General features: G+C 26.2%; 1 long non-coding RNA gene across 1 annotated transcript in view; it reads right to left on the bottom strand.

Annotated features, from left to right (window-relative positions):
* Positions 1-4,719: 4,719 nt before the first annotated feature.
* LOC136078360 (uncharacterized) overlaps positions 4,720-18,444 on the bottom strand; it is a 45,632-nt gene continuing 31,907 nt past the window's right edge. The window contains exons 2-3 of the long non-coding RNA XR_010637762.1: positions 6,000-7,864; positions 4,720-4,932 (exon numbers count right to left, since the gene is read on the bottom strand). This is a non-coding gene — a long non-coding RNA (uncharacterized LOC136078360). The remainder of the gene's footprint in view (positions 4,933-5,999; positions 7,865-18,444) is intronic.

Here is an 18,444-nt window from a genome sequence, read left to right as displayed (position 1 = left end):
TGCAACTTTTATATTTTAAAGTAATTTTTACATTTAATAAAAATTAGCAACTGTGAATATAATATAAATAGTATTTTATACTTTCAGAAATTTGCACTGATCAGATACTTCATCCAAAAATAATTAAATATTAAAAAAATTTATGAAAATTTAGTTAAAAACTTCCCTATTCTTATAAACTATAAATGTGGTTTGGCGTTTTTTTCTTTTTGACATAATTTAGGAAATCTTTTAAATTTTTAGTAATCGTAATAGTAATATATTTAAATAAGACCTCTTAGATAAAATGACAAATAATTAAAAAACAAACAAACAAAACCAACAAATTATGCAAAAATTTATGGTTTGTAAAATATAAACTTTTAGTAAAAAAACGCATTTGTTACTTCATAGCAAGTAAGTTGATGTCAAAATTGAAAAAAAGAGAGAAAAAAATGCTTTCATTTAATTAAAGTTTACATTTATGACAAATCTAAAAAGTCAATATTTGAAGCTGCTAAAGCACGAATTAATTAATAAACGTACAGCTCATCTTCAGTAGAAGATGTACTGTTTGCAGCTGTGGAAAAAAAATACTTGTCAATTTTTAAAAATACTTGTCAATTCGAAAAAAATTATATTTGCGATCAATTTATGTATTTCGCTGAAAAAAATCTCAATTGAAAAATGTAAATTTTAATTATGAGTTTAAAATTATGACTAAATTTACTTGGAATACCAGCCAACATTGACAATCGGGTACCGTTTGGTTTTTGTCTGGGCTTACGGGATCGGGATTTTGACGCATAAGTGTTTTGGTTTCCGGACGTGTCCCATATGGTAAAAAAATCAACAAATTTGCTTGATTGGGTTTAATCTGGTATTTATCGGGGACAATGGATCTTGGGATTTGACAGATTTCCCATAAGTTTTCCAAACGGTTTAAACTATTAAGTAAGAAAATCATTACAGAACTTACTCAATGGTTGCCGTTCATAATTCGTATAATGTGCAAAATAAATTTAAAAATTTAATTTTTATGCATTATATTTTTTGTATTTTTTTGAGGGTATTGTTTTTTTGGTGTATTTTTTCATTGGAAAACTCTATTAAAAAGATGTTGTTTTAAAAGTTCATTTATTTATTACCATTATAAAGAATTTTTTTTTTTTTTTTATAAATTTACAAAGCTTAACATAAATGTTTAGCGTATGTTCTAGTAACTATTAAACTGTAGTAATTATTCCATTGAGACACTCTTGACACTGTTTGCATTTTTAAAACGATCAAAATTTAGAATTTTGTTTCTGCTAGTGATGGTGCTTTAAAGTTGTGAGGGATAGGTTATATTTAGAGAATTTAAAGGTTTTAAATCGTTTTTACAGATCCACTCTTTTCCATTGATTTTTCTATATTTTATGCAATCGAAATGACCGATGTTAACATGTCAATGTTGGCTGGGATATTTTTCGATTCTAACTAACTTTGTTGTATTTTGGCACGATGTGACTGTGTCACTTCATCATAAACTCCAATCAATTCTAAGATCCCTAAGAAATCGACATTATGAACATCTTCAATTGTTGTGTTCTCTCTTTGAGATTCTAAACCTCTCGATAATAAAAATAACGTGACATCTATAATCCATTTCAGGATTGCTTTTTTTTTTTTTAAATAAACAAAACTTTGTTACAATAATAAAAGTTAACAAGTCAAGATATCGTTAAGAAATAAATATTAAAAAAATAAATATAAAGAACGCGGATTACTCAAAGAAGACCATCAGGTCTTGTCACAGAGGAACCGCTATTTGCGTGTGGATAAAAACACAAACAAAAAAATAAATAAAAAAGAATATACATTAATAATATACATATACTAATATAGATAAGGGATTTTCAAAAAATTTTAAAAATTTAAAAGTAGATTAGTATATTATCAGTTGAAAAAATGAGTTTTTTAAGATTTTGTTTAAAGAATCAAAATTACATTCTTGAGAAAAATCTTTAGAAGTATTTAGAACTATACTATTCCATAAAAATGGTTCGCGAAATGAAATAAAAAATTTTCCAAAATTAGTTTGAGAAAATGGTTGTCGAATTAAATTATCGTTCCTTAAAATATATTTATTTCTATCTCTTTGTAAATACAAGTTACGAAAAGAAACGGGTGATAGGTGGGTCTTGCATTTATACATAAAACAAAGAATATTAAAAACATTTAACTCATATATATTGAGTGCTTTCATATTATATAAAAGAGGCTTGGCGTGAGCAAAACAGTCCTTGAAATTTATAAGGCGTGCTACATGTTTCTGTTGCCGATAGAGAGGTTTAAGTTTACTTTTATAAGTGCTACCCGAAGCAATGTTTGCGTAATTAATATGGCAATGAATTAGCGAATAATATAACTGAATTAAGGTATGTTTATCTAGAACGATTCTTATTTTGTATAAAATGCCTATACTTTTTGAAATTTTATTGCACAAGTTAGCAATGTGGCTTTTACAATTAAGATTTTCATCGATATATACACCTAAAAATCTTGTCACTAGAACTCTTTTAATAATTATGTTATCGATAAAAAGAAAGGGTAAGTTGCTAGGCAGCAGGTACTTTTTACCATAAGGATGAAAAAGAATCCATTTAGCTTTATCAATATTTAATGATAGTTTGTTTAATCTAAACCATTCGGAAATTTTGGCTAGTTCAATGTTCATGTTGCTAAAAAGTGTAAAAATGTTTTTATGAGAAAGAAATAAGTTAGAATCACCAGCAAACATAATCGTCATTAGGTTAGAAGCTTTTGGTAGATCATTAATATATATTAGAAATAGGAGGGGTCCTAATATGGATCCTTGAGGAACTCCACATGAAGTATTTAACAAATTAGATGATACGCTATCATCTGCATAAACAAATTGTTTCCAATTATTTAGGCAACGTTTAAGCCAAATTAATATATTTCCAGTAATTCCGTACCACTCCAACTTTTTAAAAAGAATTTTGTGACCAATAGTATCAAAAGCTTTTGCCAAGTCAATAAAAACACCTAAAGTAAATTGAGAATTTTCAAATGAGTCAGATATATTTCTTGTAAATTGTAAAATGGCATGTTCAGTGGAATTGTTTTTTTTGGAATCCATATTGATTGCTGTATAATAAATTGTTTATAGTAAGATGATTATAAATTTTATTGTACAAAATTCTTTCTAAAACTTTAGAGAATACAGAAAGTGGTGAAATTGGACGATAGTTACTTATATTCTCAACGTCACCACCTTTTAATATTGGTATGACTTTTGCTAATTTAAGAGCTTGTGGAAAAATTCCCTGTTTAATTGATATCGAAAAAATCTTAAAGATTATATCTTTTAAAACATCAAAAGAACTTATAATAATGTTGCCGTTAATACCATCAGGGCCTACTACTTTGTTAGATTTCAACATTTTAAATGCAATTTCAAACTCTTCAAAAGATAATTCAAAAAAGTTCAAGTAAGAGTTTAGAGGGAAACATAGATCAATCATTAAGTTTATGATATATTAAGTTTATAAATCATTAGTTTTAAGATCACAGCGCTCTTAAAAGCAAATATAAATGTTAAGCTACTTGTTAACGCCAACGACTAATAACTTGTATTTCTTATAACTTTCATAACGAAGATGAGTTTAGCTTCAGAAATTGCTCAAAGAAATCGGCTTAAAAAAACGACAATATATTTGAAATAACTAATAAAAACAAATAGGTTACCTAATTTATTGATATGTTTCTTTGTTTTTTACTTTAAAATGTTTTTGTTTCAAAAATTTTCTTTTCTTTTCACATTTATTTTTAATTCAAAACAGTATTATTTAATTAGATTTACTATTTTTCCGGTTAATACCACTCTTTACCTTCGGGCCCCAGTGCTACAGTACCGCTATCCCCTTCGTTGTGGGGGCCATGAATCCCAAGCATGTGCTTATTTATTGCAAGTACATTTTAAAACGTTGAAATAAAGTCGATTATTTATTTTTTACAGCTCATATTGAAACGAGATGTTGTGATAAGAAAGAAGTTTTCAAAGAATTTGCTTCAATAACAATGGAAAAGCATTGATTTGCGAGATAACCATGAAAGCATTTGATACACAAATAAAGAATTATTTAAAAGTTTGCTTAAATTCGACAGTGTAATTTTAATTATTTTGTTTGAAATAAACCAATCAAGTCATATAAATTTGCTTTTTCTGTAAATTTTAAATATTTTAAACCTAGTTTTGTAAGATTTGCAATGGGTAATCCTCATGGGACTCATACGGGATACCCAGCGGGCAAACCCATATGGGCCCTATAGAAAAACAGCGGCCAAAATCCAGCGGGTTCCCGATGGGCTTTCAATATGGGTCTCAGTTGAAAACCTAAATGGCCCTTTTACAGTTTTAAAGTATGGAATTTGTCTGGGACCCATAAAGGATACCCAACAGGCATACCCGTATAGGCCCCCATATGAAAACCGCGGCCAAGATCTGGAAAAATACGGTTTTTCTTTCCATACGGGACCCAGTTGACAACTTGTATGAGCCCCGTACAGTACCCGTATATCAATAATGGCTGGGATAATAGCATATATACTTGCAAAGAAATGTAGATTTGAATATTTTTTGATAATATTATTTATGACATATCATGCAGTTTGCCAAATCTTGCACATAACAATTAAGTATTAGGCAACCAAAAACACATTTAAAACACAAGCTAACTAAAAACAGTATATAAATTGCATACGTGTAAGATACTAATACAATTAAATCTCTTGAATAAAAATTTGTTTTTAAAAAATAACAAATAAAAAACAAAATAAAAAAACTAATACTGAACAACTGAAGCTTCAATGATACAATTTATAATGCTTTTTTAGTTGCTATCATCAGTTGCAATCACAAGTGCTGACAGGCAGTCTATAGGGAATCTAAAACAATGTTATTTAATTGTTAATGTTTGATGTTATTTAACTTAATATAAATAGCCTGTAAATAACCATGATATAGCAAGACAAAAATGTTATTTAAATTTCTAAATCACAATAAAAATCCACTTACAATTATAGCCAAGGATTATAGAGTAAGAGAATAGTTACAATTAAAATCATGATTATTCAAACATAAACGTAAAGAATTTTCAATTAACTTTATTTTAAATTTCATGTTGTATTTAAGGTACATTTTATGATTATTCATTAAATTTATTTTATAGTATATTCTGAAAAAAATAAAACGCCCTATTTGAATCACTAATTATGCATGGATGAGTTTTTAACGTTACTACAGTGTGATTGATGACTCTATATAAAAATAAATGATGCGAATGTGGTATATATATATACCATATACAATTTAATAAATAATTGTAAATGGTAACATTTGTAATTTTATATATATATACAAACTAACAAATTATCATTATTGAAATAATATTGCATCAATAATGTACATGCTTTACCATGTTATGGCTTATTATTTGAAAAAAAATTTATTAATCAACTGATAAATGAACATGTATATAAAAATTATAAAAAAATACCACGGCGGTACTAAATAAAGTTTATGTGAAAATTCTTGCAGGAGTATACTAACTACAAATAACTATTACTATGTATGTACTTTTTAAAAAATCTTTAAAAGTATGTATTCAGAACATTTTATTAAAAACAATGCTGTTTTTGGTATAAAAAAATGTGCTGCTATTAGATTAGATAAGATTCACATCTCTTTGTAATAAATATATAATTTCTTAACCAGCTCAAATCTCTGCCGTAATTGATTTACAGAAGACCAGGCAAAACACAACAAAAAAATGTTTATTAAAAAAATATTACACATTTTTGATATACAGAAAGTCTTTCATTTATTTTATCAAATTCTATAAAGTAATAGTTTGTGATATTAAAATTCAGGAAAAGAAAACTTTTCTTTCACTTTATGAAACATGAAAACATAATTATTGAAAATAAAATAATCAAATTATTTGTAAACTTACCAGATTTAGATGAACCATTTTAAGGGAGACTTTGCATAATATTTATTTATCAAAATCATGTATAATTCCATAGTCTATAACTGATATTTGTTAAAGTATTGTATTTTTGTTTTTAATCATTAATCAACACAAACCAACTTTAAAAACGAAAACTATTTTAAAAAAATAACAAAAATGAAAAAAAATATAAAAGTTATAAAAACCTTTTTGAAAAACTTAAGAAACTAAAAATAATTATTTTTCAAATCTTTTATAAAGTAATATTGGTAATAATAAAAAAAATATAGGATGTTATAAAAGAAGTAAAAGGAAAGGAAAAGATTGATTCAGGTAATATCCTGCCTAACCATTTAAATATCGATAACAAAAACATTGTTATTATGATCGAAAAAAGATTACTGAAAGTTTTAACAATTATTTTAAAAACATCGGAAACGCACAAGCTAATAAAATAACTCAATGTAAAAAAATATTTAAATCATATTTAAAAGAAGTAAACTTTGTAAAGGACAAGTTTGAATTATCTTCTGATGAGCTTCGAAACGCATTTAAAACAATACAACCAAATAAGAGTCCGGGCCTTGATGACATAAGCTCTCAGGTGGTTAAAGAAGTTTAATCTCTCAATAAAAATTGGAGTTTTTCCTGAAAACTTAAAATTAACCCGCGTAGTTCCAATATATCTCCATACTTTCATGCTTCTCGAAAGTACTAGAGCGCATAATGTACGACAGACTTTTTTCATACGTCCAAAATCACATTACCCTTTTTAATAACCAATACGGATTTTAAAAAAATCATTCAACTGATCATGCAGTTAGTTAGTTAAGGAAATTTTGAATGGGTCAATATACACTTGGAGTATTTATCGATTTGTCAAAGGCGTTCGATAAAGTGGATCACAAGATCCTTCTATACAAACGTGATTATGGTATAAAAAATAAAAATCTAAAATGGTTTAGATGCTATCTAAACAATCGGAAACAAGTTTTATATTACAATAAAACTTACATATTTTAAATAAAGTATGTCTAAAAAGTTTATTCTTTGCATTTGTTCATAGCTACATTAGCTACTGCAATGTTGCCTGTACAAGTACTTACCAATCAAAACTAGCCTTAGTCTATAAAAAACAAAAACAAGCATATTTAAAAATAGGTATGTTAGTGCTAAACAAATAATGAAAGAACTGAGAGTTCTTAATATTTATGAACAAAACATCTATAGCATCGTTCAGTTTATGTCTTCCTTCAGTCAGAGTAAAAAATAATTTAGTCCTAAAAATATTTCATAATTACTTCCAACTTATTGATCATAAATACAAAACAAAATATTCTAAGCAGAACTACTATATTCCAAAAATGTCTTTGAGACAATCCAAATTCTCAATATCTAGAAGAGGACCACAATTGTGGAACTCATTTCTCACAAATGAGATTAAAACGATAAACTCTGTTCAACATTTTAAATGCGTTGTTAAACAACAGTTACTTGACCTCAACATAACTGTAACAACCTCTTATTTCTAAAATAACTTTTACACGTCTTGAAATTTTTTTTCATTTACACAATAACTGGAAATGTTTATGGTTACGTTTATAAAAATACATTTAATTGTATTTATATTTATAAAGATACATGGCCAAGGGTTGGCCATTTTACTTATACGAATTCTTTTATTTTTATATATCTAAATATCTTATAATTTGCGCTTAAATTATATTTAATTGATATTGATTGTAAAATATAATTGAAGTTATCGGTGCAAGATGATAAGACCATCGTCTTCTGCTTGCTCCAGTCAGTTTGATACGTTGACAATTTTGTAAAAAATTTCGTATTAACGAAAAAGATTATATATCTATCTAAAAAAACAAAAAAACATAGATACTATTAAACCTCTTAAATAAAAAATTTTCTTAAAGTCTCAAATAAAAATAAGATAAATAAAAAATGTATTACAAAAAAAAAATTGTTGGAGGGTTTTTTTTTTACTAACACTCATACTTTGAAAAAAAATTTATGATTACAAATGCAATTAGTAATGTTAATTGTTAACAATCAGGCTTAACTGGAATTGTAAATAAATAGTAATTACAGCAAAGCAATAGTAATTTGTGACTTCCTATAGTAATACAATTTTCATTGTGCTATTAATTATATGATTATATCATATTATAATAACACTTGATATCTTTTTTCCAGCTGTATGGCTATGTGATATAGCCATATAATAAGAGATATAAAAAGATATAAAATGTTATGATATAATCATGTACAACCAATAACAAAATGAAAATTGACTTACTATAGCAAGTTACTAATACTTACAAAACTTTCATGATTATTCAAACATGTTGTTAAATAAATTAAATATACTAAATCTATAAAATACTTCTCGAGTTCAAATTAAATTGAAAATGTAGTTTTGATCCTAAATATTGCAAAAAACTTGTGACATATTCTTTGCAATATTTAGAATCTAAACTACATTTTCAATTTTATATTGAAGTTTATCATTTTATAATTGTATATTAAATTTATTTCACAACATATTCTTAAAAAATAATATAACAGCCTGTGATTATTAATATAAAATAACTTTTTAACTTAATAAAAATATTATGTGTTTTATTACTCTATTGCAAAATAAACTTGAGGTTATATCTTTTACATTTTGTCAACCTCTTTTATACAAACAAAACTGTTTGTTAAACAAATATCTAAATATTGCTATCAAAATATTTAAACATTTTTATTATAGATATTTAAAAAAAAAAATATGAAAAAAAGGACGAGGCAGCTGGTCATTTTATAACTTTCTTTTTTATTTTATTCATTTAAAAACTTTTAATGAAAACGATGCTAATAAAACTGATCTTGTTCAGAAAATACACGCTACTATTATACCACTTGCGTCCCATTATTAAACCAGCCGTAAACCACAATTTAGCATGTGATTATCGTAATATTTTTTTGAATTGTAATGCTTCTTACATTTTACTCAAACAAATTTCATTCAGAATTTATTTTGTTTATGTCCTACTCTTCAATCTCTGAAAGAAAAAAGTCTTGCTTATTAAAAAATGAGAGATCAACATTTTCTTCATTATTAGTTAACTAAGTTTCAAAATCTACTAGTAAAATATTTATATTATCACTTTCAAAGCATTCCACATTCAAAATATAAAGAATTTAATTTGCTTCACATGACACGTTTATTTATTCTACAATAAAATTTGCACATCAAATAAAATTAGAAAAATATTTACTGTAATGCTTATAACAACCTTATAAGCAATATAAGTTATTCACAAGTATTTTTAATGTATATGGCATAATATATATATATATATATATATATATATATATATATATATATATATATATATATATATATATATATATATATATATATATATATATACTTTTATTTGTTATTGTTTTTACTTTTTATTGCATCTTTTTTTATTTTTTTTATTGTACAAAAAGTGTACTTTAATTACAAAATTATCATAGTTTATGTGTATTAAATATGGATATTTCAGTATTAATTGTTATTTATGTGTAAGTATAACATAATTAATACTTTAATTAAACTGCAATAGTTAAATAATATAATAACAATAATAACTAACAAAAGTAACAAGTAATAGTTGTTATTAATACATCTATAAACAAGAAGTATACTAGTGTGTGTGCATTTATATATTCATACATACATATATATATATGTATATATATATATATATATATATATATATATATATATATATATATATATATATATATATATATATATATATAGTAGAAAATCACTTAACAAATAATTTATCTGATTTAACACTGCGTTTCATCAACAAAGACTCATCAGAAATGAAAAATCAAATTAATAAAAATTCAATTTATACCAAAAATTAAATTACAGGATATCGCAAATGTCTTAACTACTGTAAATTTTCACACATTTGTGGAATTTGCTGACACTATTATAAAAAGAATTCTTTAGAAATAATTACTAATGTTTTTTTTTAATGTTTTTTTAAAAAGGGTAGTTAATGTAAATATTTTTTGAACTCATTTATTTTTATAGCTTTTTAGGAGAAACATTTCTTGATTTGCATGTGTAATTGTTTCAAATTTTTTTTGTAAGCATAGTATGCATTTTTTGAAAATATTGTTATATGTAGGCGCTGTTTTAAGGATAGACCAATTCACTATAAAATCATCAATATTTTTTTCTTTCAATTCCCATATGTATTTTGACTGCATAGTGTCTTTTGAATACTTTTTATTTTTAAAAGACTGCTTATGATTGGCAAAACGTTTTTCCATTCTTGGAAACACCCTCTTTTATGCCAATATATTGTTTATCAGGTACATTCTTAGAGGAAACAACACATTTATATACCACATTTTTTGATAAACAACTTTCACTCATTGGACAATTATTTTTTTGTTTACAATTACAATTTTCTGTAGTTTTTTCATTTAGGATTTCTTTTTTGTTTAACAAAGCATTGTTGTGACCTTTTGTTTGTCCAAATTATTATAACCAATTGAACAGTGGACAGAGCAACCAGGATACAAAGAAGCTGAAAAATTTGTTTGTACGGTAAAAGTTGTAAATGATACCGCAAAAAGAGGAGTTAAACTGATTTTAGAATTTGCCACCATCATAACCAGTGATCCAGAACAAAGAGAATGGTTGCTGCAGGGTGTTGAAAATCACAGGCAGCAATATCCTGATTTTTAACCATGAGCGAGATCTTGTCTCGTTCTCGTTTCTCGTGAGAAATTTTTTAATTAGATTTTTTTTTTAAATCTAATTAAAAAATTTTAATTAGATTTTAAATATTTTTAACTAGATTTTAAATGCAAAAACTTTTTGTATAAAATGGTGCACTTTCGACTTAATTTCATTAGTTTACCAGTGATATTCAACTTGACACATATTGTTCATATTGAAAAGAAATATTCTTGCCTCTTTCAACGATCAAAAATGTCACCAAGAAAAAACAAAATCTGGAGATATTTTCAAAAAACAAGTGACGGTGCTGATTGCAAGGCGTCCAAAAAGTCTTTGAAAACAAAAGATGGAAACACATTTGTGTCTATTTGTCAAAATTATGTTTACATTTTTTTTTTTTTTTAATTTGGATTTTAATAAATTTGTTTTCAAAAATTGTTAAATTTCTCGTCTCGTCTCGTTCTCGGTCTCACGAGAAGTACTAACTTCTCGTCTCGGTCTCGTCTCGGTTTGACAAAACCTAGTCTCGCTCATGGTTACTGATTTTGGCAAAAAAACTCTTGGACAATGAAACAACATTAATAACATTCAGAAAGACAGTCTTAATTTTAATTTTGGGGTTCCCGTCTGATGCTTTGACTATAACTGTTAACCAAAAATGCAGAACTAGCTTGGTTAAACTGGATAATTTAACATATATTATGCAAGCTGCTTTTGTTTGGCTTGATTTCTGTGATTTAATTTCTAAAAACTTTAAAAATGAGATTCACCATAATTATTTCTCTGGAAATAAGGTTTGTCTTTAGAGGCTCTGAGGGGGCTCTAGAATAGTTATTAAAATTTGATAAAAAAATTTTTTACATTATACACAAACACTAGAATGGGAAAAAATTCAATTTGGTTGGTTTTGAAATTTTTTTGCATAGTGGACACCCCTAATATATATATATATATATATATATATATATATATATATATATATATATATATATATATATATATATATATAATGTGTGTATCTATATATTTTTTTGTTTGAAAGATAACATCTTGTATAAGAGTATATTATATATTATATTACATCAAGAAATACAGTTTTTCTCAATACTAATAACTTTATATAAAATTTTTTTGCAGGGTTATCAAGGTTATCTCAGGGTTTATTGCAGGGTTTATTGCAGGGTTATCAAGGTTAACTTTATATAAAATTTTTTTGCAGGGTTATCAGGGTTATCTCAATACTAATAACTTTATATAAAAATTTTTTGCAGGGATACCAGCATCATAACAGTTATGGTTTATGTAAAATTGTTACTATTGATGTCAGCGGTTGAATGACTTCTTTTGTTTTTAAATTTAAGAAATATCATCCAAAACATAGTTTTGACGTATTGGCCTTCATCAAGAGCGCATGTTATTTTGTATTTATAGTGCCTGCCTAATTTGTCTTTCAAACTTTTTATTTTTTTACCTGTAATTTTCTTGTTTTTTCCCAAATAATATCTTCTTTGAAAAAGGTTTTATAAAATGCTAATGCAGATTGATTAGGTTTCTTTTTGTCAATGCTCCTCTGATGTTGATGCATCCGCGTATTAACCTGCATTTTTGTTTCACCAACATAAACTTTCGAACAATTGCATGTTATTATATAGGTTCCAGGCTTTCTTCAAGGTGGTTCTTGTAAAATCTTTTCTACAATTCTATAAAAATAATGTATATAAAATGGTATTGACAATAAATCCTGCACTTAACCTAAAATCATTTTTACAATACGTTGACGATTACCATTCAAGATTTCCTAATATCAAACAAGCAAAACAATTCCAAGTTATTTTAAATCAACAACAGCCTGCAATACAATACACAATTAAAGTTAAAACAAAACAAAAACGCTTAACTTTTTTCATATAACCATTATAATTAACACAATAAGAAAATATGAGTTTATCGAAAAAAGGCAAACACTAACATTCAAATTAAACTGCATTCAAATCACGATCGAATATTTTAACTACTATATTTGAAGGATTTCTTCACAAAGCTTACTCCATCTGTAACGAACATCATTTGCAAAACGAAATAAAATTTTTTGCCATGTTTATTGAAAATGGTAAAGATGATAAGCAATGAAGGAATAATACACACTAATACACCTGTAACATCTTTACCATGGGTACCAGACCTTTCACCAAAACTTCGAAAAATATTCCGAAAAACAAGATGCAGAGCAGTATTTAAATCAAACCCAAATTTAAGGTCTTAAATTAACATAAAAAAACAAATCAAAATTCTAGTAACAGCCAGCCTAGAACTTATATAATAAAATGCAACTGTTCCAAAATTGATGTAGGTGAAACAAAAAAGCATGTAAACACACGGATGCATGAACATCAGAGGAGCATTGACAAAAGAAACCTAATAAATCTGCATTAGCATTTCATAAAATCTTTTGAAAAGAAGATATATTTGGAAATACACAAGAACATTTAAGGTAGAGAATAAAAGTTTGAAGAGAGAAGAGGGAACCAATAATTTATTGGTTCCCTCTAAAAAAGTGAGATTGGACACGTAAACAAAATTAAATTGAACAAAATTAATAATATTCTTAGAAATAAATTAAATTTACAACAATGGAAAAGTATTACTGATGTTATAAATTGGTTCTCTTTAATCGAAAATAAAAATGACTGTACATTTATTCAAATTGTTATTAATGATTTTTACCTCTCAATAACTGCAGATATTTTCGATAAAACAATTGAATTTACAAAAAGCCACATAGTTATTCCTGAAAAAACAATCCGTATAATAAAAGACTGTAAAAAACCTTACTATTTTTTAATAAGGAAACTTGGAAAAAGATAAACATAATGACTGTTTTGATGAAACAATGGGCAGTTATGACGGAGCAGAGATTTGTGAATTTGTTGGACTGTAAATAATCAATATAGGTGATTTAACCTCTCTGAAAATTCAAATAAGCCTTTCAAAAAACCAAGCGATGAATTATTGAATATTAAAATTAATTCAAATCATCCACCTCAAATTCTAAAACAAATCCCGATTTCAATTAATAACAGGCTAAACCAAAACTCCTCTAATGAAAATGCATTCAATTCCTTTAGACGAATATTTGAGATGCCCTTAAAAAAAGTGGTTTTGAAAATTTTGAACTAAAAATGGACCCTGAAAAAAAGAATTCAAAAAAGCGAAATAGAACTAGAAATGTAATTTGGTTCAACCCCCCATATAGCAAAAATGTTTCCACGAACATAGGAAAAGTGTTTTTAAAATTGGTCGATAAGCATTTCCCGCCGCCTAATAAATTACATAAACTTTTTAATCGAAATAAAATTAAAGTTAGCGACAGTTGTACAAAAAAAATGGAAAGAATTATAAAAGGTCACAACAATGCTTTGGTAAACAAAAAAGAAATCCTAAATGAAAAAACTACATAAAATTGTAATTGTAAACAAAAAAATAAATGTCCAATGAGTGGAAGTTGTTTGTCAAAAAATGTGGTATATAAATGTGTTGTTTCCTCTAAGAATGTACCTGATAAACAATATATTGGCATAACAAAGGGTGAATGGAAAAAGCTACAAAAATAAATAAGCTCAAATAGTACACTGTAAAACGAATCGATTTTTTAGTGGTTTTTTGAATAAATATTTGGTTTTTCAAAAAACGGTATCATGATTTTTGGTTTTTTAAAAATCCGATTGGTTTTATACTTGACGTTTTATGTTTTACTTGAAGTGTAACGGTTTTTCAAAAAACCGTATCTCAAAAAACCGTATCTTCAAAAAATCGTATGTTAAGGCCGTAAGCTTTTTACTATTTGAGTTTTAAAAATTTTGCGATAATGGCTTGAATCGTTGTTAACACTTTGCCAGTAAGTTTGAGTATAAATTTTATACCATAAACTATATTCTTTAACTTTTGCTTAAAAAACAAAAAATACTTACTACAAAAATAGTCGAGTTTTTATTATAAAAATTCTTTGAAATTTAAAAACATTTGTTTTAGGAACAACCTGAAACTTGGTCATCTTTGGATGTTGCTCTATGTAGGTACGTGACAATTGCGTTTTACGGAACCGAATTTTATGCTAAAATTTTGTGCCACGATTTTCGTAGTCTCTTCAAAGTTATCGAGCTTGAGGAAGGCCTTCTGGAATAACTTTTTAGTATTCGTTATTAACAAAGATTATTTTTAGAAAGAAGAATAGTTGAAGCTCATTTTCGATTTGGTTTTAATTATACTTAATTGATATATTAACAAGTTTATTTAGGTACGTGGACTGAAATTTTTAAATTGAGCATATACTAGATTGTTATATATCATTAGAAAGCCCTTCAATACAGTATTTTAAAGATGAAAAAATTATCAAAAACGAACAATTCGAAAAAAAGTTATGACGTTTTTAGTAGCAAACTTTAGATATATGGATTTATTGAATAAACTGGTTCCAAAATTATTAATTTTTTCACTGAAATTGTTATAACTTTGTCAAATCTTATCCAAGTGCTTAAAATTTGGTATCAAAAGATAGATGTAAGAGTAGGCTACCAGTTTACATTAGTCTATAGATATAGGGGGTGTCTAGAGGGCCAGAAGGGGTACGGCACACTATCGTAACCCTTAAAAAATACAAGTTTTTCATCTGAAAGATTGTTTTTCTGATAAAATTTTTTATCTTTATACACAAAAAGTTGTTCTAATTCGCTTCCATTCCATTATCAAATATTAGTGGTCTATCTTATATTAAAGGGTGGATGTTTTCGTTACGTTTTAACACCCTCATAGTAAAATGTAACATTCTTATAAATACTTTAATCTTAAAAACACTGATTATATTTTGTGTTCAAAAGTATAAATTATACTTTCTCACTCTATAGCGTTTACAAGTGGTGTATAAATTGGCATAAGGGGAAGGATATGTGCCACGCCTAACTCTCCTCCTCCCCCCACCCCTCCGTCTTCTTTAGTCTTCAAACCTTAAAAAAAATTTTTTAAAGAGATTTCAAAAAGATTTTAAATTGAGTTTATTGAAAATAAGAAATTAGTATACAAGTTTATTTTACTACATTAGTTAGGAAAGGGGCGTGTGCCACAACTAAGGCCCCCCCTTCCTTTCATATTCAAACTTGAAAAAAATGTCAACAGAAATTTAAAAACGTTTTGAAATTGCGTTTATTTAAAATAGAGACATAAATTTACAAATCTTATCACATTACAAAATGCAGGTAGGAGTATCTACTCTAAAAAAAAGACTTTTCATATTCATCAACTCAATAAAATATTACACATAAATTTAGCACTGTATTTAATATAGGCTATGAAATCCTCAAAAAGTCCTGATCGTATCTAAAAGTTTAAAACTATTTGCAACTATTTGCAACTATAGATATACTACAACTATAGACAGGTACAACTTGACTACTTTTTATTCTACAACTTTTATTCACATTGAAAACATACAAAATATTTCATTAAAACTATTACACTTGTCAATGCTTCATTTTTAAATTATGTTTGAAAAAAATTGATACAAATTGATACAATTGATGGAAAACAAACTTGATGATATTACATATAAATTTTTAATAAAAAAAAAAGAATGGTGCCTAATGATTATGTATGACACCATTAACCACAAAGCTGCTACCATGCTGTCTACGCCTGCAAACTTCTCCACAACAGTTTTTTTCTAGCACCCCTGTTAGGGAATGATAGGTCCAGCTAAATGATTCTTCGTCATTCTCTCCTAACTGGACCCATCACAAAAATGAGCGACTGCTAGTCGGTCCAGGGTGCTGATACATATATCTCTGATAGACACTATATATCTCTGATAGACCGTCATTGGTTGAATAAATAAAATGAAAGACTAATAAATCAGTTATAGCTTTAAAAATGTTAATCAAAGTAAAAATTTAAATACTGCTCTTGATTTTACTTCTACTGCACTTTGATGGATAACATAATAAAAATGTATTAAATAGTGTATGTAAATAGAAATATTATGAATTCAATAATCATTTAGAAAAATAATTAAATCATAATTTTACTAGCAGAAGGTTGTGCTGATTATAGAGAAGGTTGTGAGACTAAATGAAAAAATAAGTTGAAATAAAATAAAATTTTGTTTGCAATTGATAAGAAAGCCATACACATATTAGAAATAATTGTTTTACGCATACATCATGCATAAACAGATTAGAAAATAATAGTTTTTTTAAACTTACTAATTGTAGCAGCTGAAGATGTAACTCAAGGTTAACAAAGTTGTAATAAAAAACAAATTTGAAATTGTCGAGAAATGTATACATATTAAAAAGTAACAATTGTTAAACTTACCACTCGTTGCTAATTATATTTGTAATTTTATAATCAATACTAAAAATTATCCAATACAAATTTACCAGTGGTAGGCTGTGTAGATTGGACTAAAGATAACAAAAAAATTGTAATTGTCAAAAGTAAGTTACAAAAGTAACAATCGTCTAATTTTGTTCTGTGAAAGATACAACCTTATTAACAAAATGAAAATAAACAATGAAAATATAACAGTAAAAATATAAAAATATATATTTATTAAACAATAAGCTAACATTAGGAATGTATATACTTTGGTTTATATTGGTATAATGGTATTTATTATACTATATTTATTATAAGAGTGCATACATTGTTTATATATAAATTATTTTAATTTGGTTGTAGTTATATATAAACGATGCTATTTATACTTATGAAATCTTAAAAATAAGCATAATATTTAGTAGGGTCTAAACAATAAGTAAACATAAGGGATGCTAGTATATAGAATAATGATTTAAATAATATTCCAGTTAAAGAAATATTCAATCGAATTGAAAAAAGATAATAACAATAATATTTTTTATTATAGTGAAAAAACACTAACAAAATTTTTGTTAGGAATAAACCAATGAAGTATCTGATTTGTATACTTATTTATATATGGTGTGTATTTATAAAATTGTCTACTGATACTATCACTTAACAATCCATTCAAAAGAAAGAGTCTTTATCTGAAACATTATTCTTTTTATATGTAACATAAGAAAACAATAAGTTTTTACATTTATCATTATTTTTTGTTTCAAACATAAGTTAACTATAGTATTATTATGAAATAAAAGAAACTTTAATTTGTTAGAGAATCAAAAACACCTTTAATCTATATTTTGCATTTTAATTTTAATCTAATAATCAACATAATACGAAATTGCAATAATTTTTTCAGAGTTGACCCCCCTTATCCGCACCCGTATTTCGATTACCGAAAACAACAAGAACAACAAAAAACGAAAACAGGTACCAAAAGTTCTATACTAATTAATCTATTTTCTGGTATTTATTTTTCGTTTAAAATCGGCATGTGAATAGGAAATGCATGTAGAAAAATATTTTAATAATAAAAAAAGGGGGATCGATATTTCTACGACTGCAATTTTATCTGTGAACATCAACTAAATTTTCATGCAAAATTTTCGAAAAAATAATCCATAAAAAAGTATGCTAACCATAAATTATAGTCATAAAAAAATCAAGATTAACCTTTCGTTTTTTAAAAATAGTGTAGGTTTATATATGTTTCGAATAAGAATCACCACAAAATAACGTTTGCCTAGGACTACCTAAAAAGAGTGGTAAACTTAATCTAAC

The sequence above is a fragment of the Hydra vulgaris genome, chromosome 03, assembly GCF_038396675.1.
Source record: "Hydra vulgaris chromosome 03, alternate assembly HydraT2T_AEP".
Lineage (NCBI taxonomy): Eukaryota > Metazoa > Cnidaria > Hydrozoa > Anthoathecata > Hydridae > Hydra > Hydra vulgaris.
The sequence above is the reverse complement of the archived record's forward strand: the minus strand, read 5'-3'. Positions and strand labels throughout refer to the sequence as shown.